The sequence below is a fragment of the Myodes glareolus genome, chromosome 14, assembly GCF_982192425.1.
Source record: "Myodes glareolus chromosome 14, mMyoGla1.1, whole genome shotgun sequence".
Classification (NCBI taxonomy): Eukaryota; Metazoa; Chordata; class Mammalia; order Rodentia; family Cricetidae; genus Myodes; species Myodes glareolus.
Window position 1 is genome coordinate 68,861,297 of NC_142039.1, and position 7,425 is coordinate 68,868,721.

The window sequence follows — 7,425 nt, forward strand, 5'->3', positions numbered from 1 at the left end:
TGCTCTTTGGCAGTTAAACTGCCAGTTTGTCAGGCTGCTGGATGAAGAAGAGGTCAGATCTTGTTCATCCAACTGCTGTCAGCTTTTCTGTAAGGAACCCCAGCCAGATATCAGCAGAGAACCTGTCTGTGTCCTCCATGGCGTTTGCCGGGAATTCAGAGGTGCTGGCGCTGCTGGGACTTGAAAGAGAAGCTGAGTTGCCTGGCAATGTAGAAGCTACAGCATCTGGGCCCTCTGACCTCCTGCTCAGTGTCCCATTGTTAAAGGTGGCCCAGCATCTGGCATGGGAGAAGATGGTGACAGCAGAGTTCAGCACCTGGAAGAAATGAAGGGGCCTGAAGGAACCAGAAAAGTGGGGGGGGGGGGGGGAGTAGGGGAGCATTGGAGCAGTGCCCAGAAAGGGCAGCTCTGGAACTCAGGCTCTACGTCGCCCCCTGTGGGCTTCGGGAAAGGTGCAGGCCTCCAATTGCTTTCCCCCCATTTCATCCCAAGGTGGTGGGAGGCCCAGGGACCTGTTTGGAGGAAGAATCAGCTACACAAACACCGGGAATGGAGTGGAGCAGCTTGCAGCTTCTGACAGCCAGGCTGAGGCTTCAGGGTTCACATTTCGACAACAAAGACAACTTCCTTCCCGTGCCTCGATGCCCTTCAGTGACTGTAGGAGCCGGAGTGGCGCTGTCACTGCGTTCAGATCCAGAACATGGTGGCTGACTGTCTGTTCCTTACTTGGACATCAACAGGTAAGTCAGGGGAGCCCAAACCCCACCCAAGGGGCAGATGTGCACAGGCCGGGTGGAGAAAGGTGGTTTTGAGGGACTGAACCCTGTGAGACCCATGTTTTCAGGGTCAAAACTGCAATGGCTGTGGCAAGTAAAAACACATTAGTGACAATACATAAAAAATAAAAGTATCGATGGGAAAATGATTCAGATAAGCCGTGCTGCTAGATATAGACCAGGATGGGACCATGTGATTTTAACTGCTGTCAGGATTCCTGTAAGGATCCCACTCACAAGCACACAAGCAGATAACTGTCTGTGTTATCGATGGTGTTTGCTGGGAATTCAGAGGTGCTGGCGCTGCTGAAATTTGAAAGAGAAGCTGAGTTGCCTGGCAATGTAGAAGCTACAGCATCTGGGCCCTCTGACCTCCTGCTCAGTGTCACATTGTTAACGGTGGCCCAGCCTGAGAGCTTTGCAGCATCAGGCATTGGGAGGAGATGGGACAGCAGAGTTCAAGGCAAGGGATTGGTGGAGGGGGCTGTGGGGACCAGAAAGGGGAGGAGGTTGCTATGGGAATGCAGACTGGGAAAGCTGAAGGGGTCCTTGGAATTCAGGCTCCACACCATCCCCTGGGGCCTCCCAGGAAGGTGCAGGCCTCTATATTGCAGGTTAAATAGATACCACATCCAGGTTTCTGACTCACTGTATGCATAACCAATAACGGTTGAGTTTCTCTCTGATGTCACTGTCCATGTTACCTGCTCTGTTCCAGACACTTGTTTTCACTTGGGAGGAGTATGGAAGAGGTTGCCTTACATGGTCCTGTGCATGTATTCTCAGCTTTCCAGTCAGGTGAGTCCACAACAATCATCACTTGTATTTCTTTCAGTGCCATTTTCAATAATTTACCTTATTGAGCAGACAATTATAAATTAGGCTTTGAGTGGCATGGCTTTGCATAACTACAGTTAGTTTAAGCAAGTGTTCTGAACACAAGTTTGTCAGGGCTGAGCCGTGATGTTGGTAGTTCTGTTCGTTCCGTTTCAAAATCAGGAAATTTGTACGTGCATGTGACCCTATCTTGAGAAGCATCTGTATATGGTTTCAATATTTCAAAAAAAAAATGTAGGCGGGAAGGCAACTGTATAGCCTGGTCTTCTCCTGTTCCCTACCTTCCCCTCCCCCTCTCACCACACATATACCAAAGGATTCTTTGCAGTGGGTCTCCCAGTTCAATAATACTTTTTCCCACTTTGTTGTTGACTGACTGGCTACCTAAAACTTACCTTCATGTCTTAATTTGGAAAACACTTAAAGTAAAATGAGAATGTATTCCAATTTCGTAATTAACCAAAACTTAAACAATGGGTGGATCTTGAGGAATCATAGAGACGTGAATCCACTATAGCTCTGACTATGGCAGAGCTATGAGCCAGTGTCAGCTTGAAAAACACTCCCACGTGACTCGCTCTTGTTTGTGTGTATCTGCCTGGTAGATATCCCACTGCAGGATGGACGGCCTGACAAATTGTGTCTTGTGTTCTAACAAAAACGGGAGACAATGTTTCATCAAGTCAAGAAGTAAGTGGGCTGTATCTTGCTGGGGTATAGACAGGTGAAGTCAGCATAGCCATGTGAGCTCACTAGAGGGTGATGTGAGATGAACTCCTGTATTGCTTTTATTGGTCTGAGCTATTTTGGCCATTGGCTTAGGAGAGTATAGCCAGGCAGCAAAAATCTGAACAGAGATCAAGAGAGAGAGTAGGCATAGTCAAGGAGACACCATGTAGCTGCTGAAGGAGAAGGACACCAGAAGCTTACCGGTAACCCATAGCCTCATGGCGATACACAGATTAATAGAAGTGGGTTAATTTAAGTCGTAAGAGCTAGCTAGGAATACGCCTAAGCCATTGGCCAAAACAGCTTCATTCATTAATCAATAAAAGCTCTCTGAATTCACTCTACAGAATGAAACAGTGTATAATTTACAGATGCATCTATGTGGAGAAAAAGAAAAATAAAAGGAGTCCATAACACCAGCCAAGTTAGGGATGCAGCTCATCCCTTAGACATATTGTGTTGTATGCCTGTGTTTCATGTTATAATTTCCTGTGTCTTTCCCATAGCATGAAATATTTCAAATGCCTTGTACAAAATCACAGTGCAGATCTTAGAAACCCAGAACAGATTGAGAAATTCATCTGAAGAGGTTTCCTTATTGTTTATTAATTATAAAACTCATGGACAAATATAAGAACCTAAGGCAGGTATCAAAGCTGTGATGCACTTGACATCATTCACCTTCTGGCCCCAAAAGAAACGTGCAATTTTCTAGCCCCTTCTATTCTTCCCAGAGCCACTCCTGCGCTCCTCTTGGGTTTGCCAAGGACTTACTGATTCATTCTGGCCAGCTGAGTATGAACTACTCCTCTCGGACCAAGTCCTCTATTTAATTGGATCAAAAGGACCATAGCATAGACAAAATACTTGCAACATTTCCTTTTTTTGTCTAATTAAAAAATAGGTTCATACTCTAACATAGTAAAATTTTATATAATAAGAAAAATTTACAAGGTATTTTCCAAATAGAAAAGAAAGGTAATAACCTTAACAAAAATGAAAGTACATAAAACAAGACTAACCAAGTAAGAAATACATTCTCGGTGCCCACTCCTGTGTAATTGATAAATTTAAAGAGATTATGCCATTAGCTGTCCTATCCTGAAGAGTCCAAAGTTTTGTACCTAATTTTCCTTTTCCCATGATTTAGGAGAATGGTGGCTGTCTGGTCTCTGATCCCATCAAATACCTAAGAAGGATAGACTCTTACCTCAGTAAGCAGGAAGTTCATAACAAGTGACTTCTTTTTTTGTTGTTGTTGAATTGATCTAGTATATTTTTAAAGAATTAAAAAATGCATCGCTTCAAAGATTTAAAGACAGGACTTTAGGAATGAGTCAAAAATCTATAAATCATTATATTGAAAAATAGTTCATAAGTCTTTTTTCTTCTTCTTCTTTTTAACAAGTGACTTCTAAAACTAAGAGAAATGATAGAAATGGCTGACTGCCTGGACAGTCACCCAAAGTTTCCCTGTAGTGCTGGGGTGTCCATCTTTGGCCTACAGGACTAGAATAGCTGACAGATTTTTTTCTGAAGCAGAAAATTTTGAAGGAGTGTCCTACCCTGTCTTTTAAAGGCTGGCAGTCCCATTTTTGTGTGTCCTGCTTGTCCAGTGTGGACAGTGGATAGTCGGCAGTCAAGGCAAGGGCAATTTCTTACACAAATGGCTTGCTTTTTTCACAAAGGAAGCAAACTCCATATGGAGTTTTTTGATAGCCATCATCCCTTTTTTGAAGCAGATTGATGCCGCCAGGAGCAGATGTGTCTCATGTCAAGAAAAGCCTATGTTATTAAAACATTTGAAATGCCAATTTCTATAGGACTTTGAAGTGTTTGAAGATCACTTATCTGAATTATCCTCCATATAACCTTGAAAACATAATTAATATGACTTTGGGTGTGATAGTTGTGGGTGACTGTTAACCTGTACTCATTATCTGAAATAGCTTTCAATGACTAAAATTTGTCATTGTATAATTAAACAAGTTCTATAGGTATGAGCTACATACATAATACCTTAAACAAAAAATAGAAACCAATGTATTTGTTTAAGTAAAAGAAAAATAAACTTATAATCATTTCCATCCAAAGAGAATGGGTTCCCAAAAAAATCAGTGCAAGCAGTAGGGATAAATCCTGGTGCCACTGCCAATGGCTCTGCAGTCAGCCCCAGCCATGAAACTGTCACCCACATTCCAAGGGTCCAGTTTGGTCCTAAGTTGGTTCCTTTCCTGTCCAACCGGAGTTGATGAGTTCCCATCAGCTCAGGTAAACCTTTCCAGTGGGTGTCCAATCATGGCCTTGACCTCTTTATTGAAATTCTCACTTCTCTCAACTTCAACCAGTGCTCTGCTGCATGTCTCTGCCTCTGTTTCTGTCCAGTGTTGGATGCAGGTTCTATGGTGACATTTAAGATATTCACCAATCTGACAGCAGGACAAGGACCCTCTTGTCTTGAAGGTTTGGGCACCCTCTCCTCCACTGCTTAGGGTCTTATCTGATGTCATCCTTGTGGATTCCTTGGAATTTCTCTAGTGTCAGGTTTCTTGCTAGCCCTATAATGGCTCCCTCAATCAAAGTATCTATTTCCTTGCTCTCATCTCTGTCCTTCCACCATCTCAACTATCCCATTCTCTCAAGTTCTCCTCCAAACTCCCCTTCCACCCTCCCTTCTTCCCCCACCCCATGCTCACAATTTTGTCATGCTCACCACCCCAGCTCCAGGGACACAGTGGGTCTATGTTGCCATTAAGCAATTTGTAGCACACTGCTCACAGACCCCATTTAAGTGTAGGACCTCCCAAAAGAGCCAGAGTTTCATGCTACAAGCCAACCAGAAAGCATATTCATAAGGAAGATGCTCAGGTTTTGCTACTAATGCCGAGTCAGGAAGCTTTCTCTTAAAGAAGATATGCCTCCGCTTGTCCCCAGCGAACAGAGCTTACTTGAGAAAATGCTACTACCGGTAAGCCGTCCTAAACACTGCTCTTCCCTTTCTGAACTCTGTTCTTTTGTGTCTTGAATTCCTTCCCAAGCTCTCTCAGGATTGTGTGGGTGTAGTTGGCCCATGTTTACACCATTATGTAACTGGAGACTGCTTGTTCATTTCTCGGGCCCCAGACCTGAAGTAATCACACAGAAACTCTATTAATTACAACACTGTTTGTCCAATGGCTCAAGCGTATTTCCAGTTAGTTCTTATATCTTAAATAACTCATTTCTATTAATTTGTGCATCACCACAATGCTGTGGCTTACCAGGCAAAGTTCCAGGCATCTGTTTACTTCAGCAGTTACATGGTATCTCCTTGACACTGCCTACTCTCTTTCTCTCTATATATATCTCTGTTCTGATTTCCCACCTGGTTTTACTTTGCTCAGCCATTGGCCGAAACAGCTTCATTATTAGCCAATGATAATAAAACATAATCGCAGCATACAGAAGGGAGTCCACACCAGTGGTTGTCTGTGAATGTCTATGGAGATGTGTGTGGATTCCTGGGTGGGTCTGTGAAGGTGTCCAGAACTATAGAATGTCCCTATAGATTACGGTGAGGGACTGGAAAGATGTGTGCAGATTCTGTGTTGGGGAAGTCTGAGAAAGTGTCTGGTTAGATCTCTGAAAAGGATTTTGGGGGTCTCTATCTGTGAATTTCTGCCAAGGACTCTAGCAACTTCCTTCTGAGGTGTCCTCTGTGGAAGTCTCTGTGGAAAAATTGGGGGATCTCATGTTTTTATTCATGAAGGTCACTAGTGGTAGTTTAAGGAATTCTGGGATGTTTTTCAGTGCGGATCTATATGAGCAGCCCCGCAGAGATCTCTTCTGTGGTCGATCAGTGAGAATATTTTAGAGGTCTTCTCTGTGAGATTCTCCAGGCCCAGACATATCCATTATAGTTAACAGGGCAGACAATGGCAGAATCCATTCGTGCTACTGCCTGGTTTCTTGGCAACACCATCTCAAGCGCTTGTACCCTGAGGACTCACCTCCAAGTCTGCTGGACCCAGATGCACCTCCTGGGTTCCTGAGAGGGCACAGAAGTGCCAGCCTCAGGGTTTTGGCTTCATGGACTATCGGAGAGGTTCTGTCATTGATATGAAGCTGGCTGAGAAGAGGCCTGTGTTTCCCATTCCACTCCTAAAGAGCTGCTGGGTGTCACATATAGAGTCTCAGGTTGTGTGCTGGACAAGCCCCATGCCCATGTCCTCTACCTGGGTGGGACCTTCTGGGACAAGGTTTTCTACCAGGGAATAAGTGACGCTGCTGGAACGGTTCACTTGTTGCCTTCTGTGAGGAACAGTGCAGGCCACCCTGGGGAGTGGCTGCTCTTGTGTACAGTTACCTCCATGTGTTTCCTAAGAAACAGAGCCTGGGGCACAGAAACCTGGAAAGGTAGCAGAGAGATGCCCAGGAATCCAAAGATTCCAGCCCAGAGATCCAAAGAGCACCTGCACTTTGGGCAAGTTCCCTCTGCTGTGTGAACCAGCACTACGAGGGGGCCTGTTCTGCTGGTCTCATGGGAAGGCAGGGGCTGGAGGCCTAGAATGACTTGCTGTGTGACCACAGTGCATCCCCTCAACCCTTTTCAGGTGTCCTCCTTCCCTTCAGAGTAAATGCTGGCACACGTGTGCGTGCAAAACCACCGGGCTGTGAGGCATGTCCAGAATTCCTAACTTCTGGCCTTTCCACCAGCTCGTCTCTAGAATTGAGGAGGTAAGAACATGCAGATTACTGGACGTGCTGTTGGGAAGCTAATTTCCATCCTTTCAGGATTTGTCTCAAGTCCTTTAAAGTTAAAGGGCTCCTCCAGTCCATGGTGGAGAGCCTGGGGGTGAGGCTAAGGTGCGTGGCTCAGACCCCGATGTCAGCGGTCTGTACTGGAAGGACAGGGGATTCACATGCATGGAAACTTTCAGGGCATCCTCATGTTACGTGGCCTCCTGCCTAGGCTCTAACCTTTGTGTTTCTGCCTTCACCTTAGGCTCATCGCACCCCTAGTCAGACGGGTACCGCACATACCGTGGAACAGAAGAAATGACAAATGACCAGAGGTCTCTGCAGCTACCACCTCTTGAAAAGT

General features: G+C 45.1%; 1 long non-coding RNA gene across 1 annotated transcript; it reads left to right on the forward strand.

Moving 5' to 3' along the window:
• On the forward strand, positions 1-3,354 carry LOC125409077 (uncharacterized). The gene is made up of 4 exons (XR_015734950.1): positions 1-352; positions 493-740; positions 1,495-1,574; positions 2,219-3,354. It is a non-coding gene; the product is annotated as an uncharacterized LOC125409077 (long non-coding RNA).
• The last annotated feature ends 4,071 nt before the right edge of the window (positions 3,355-7,425 follow it).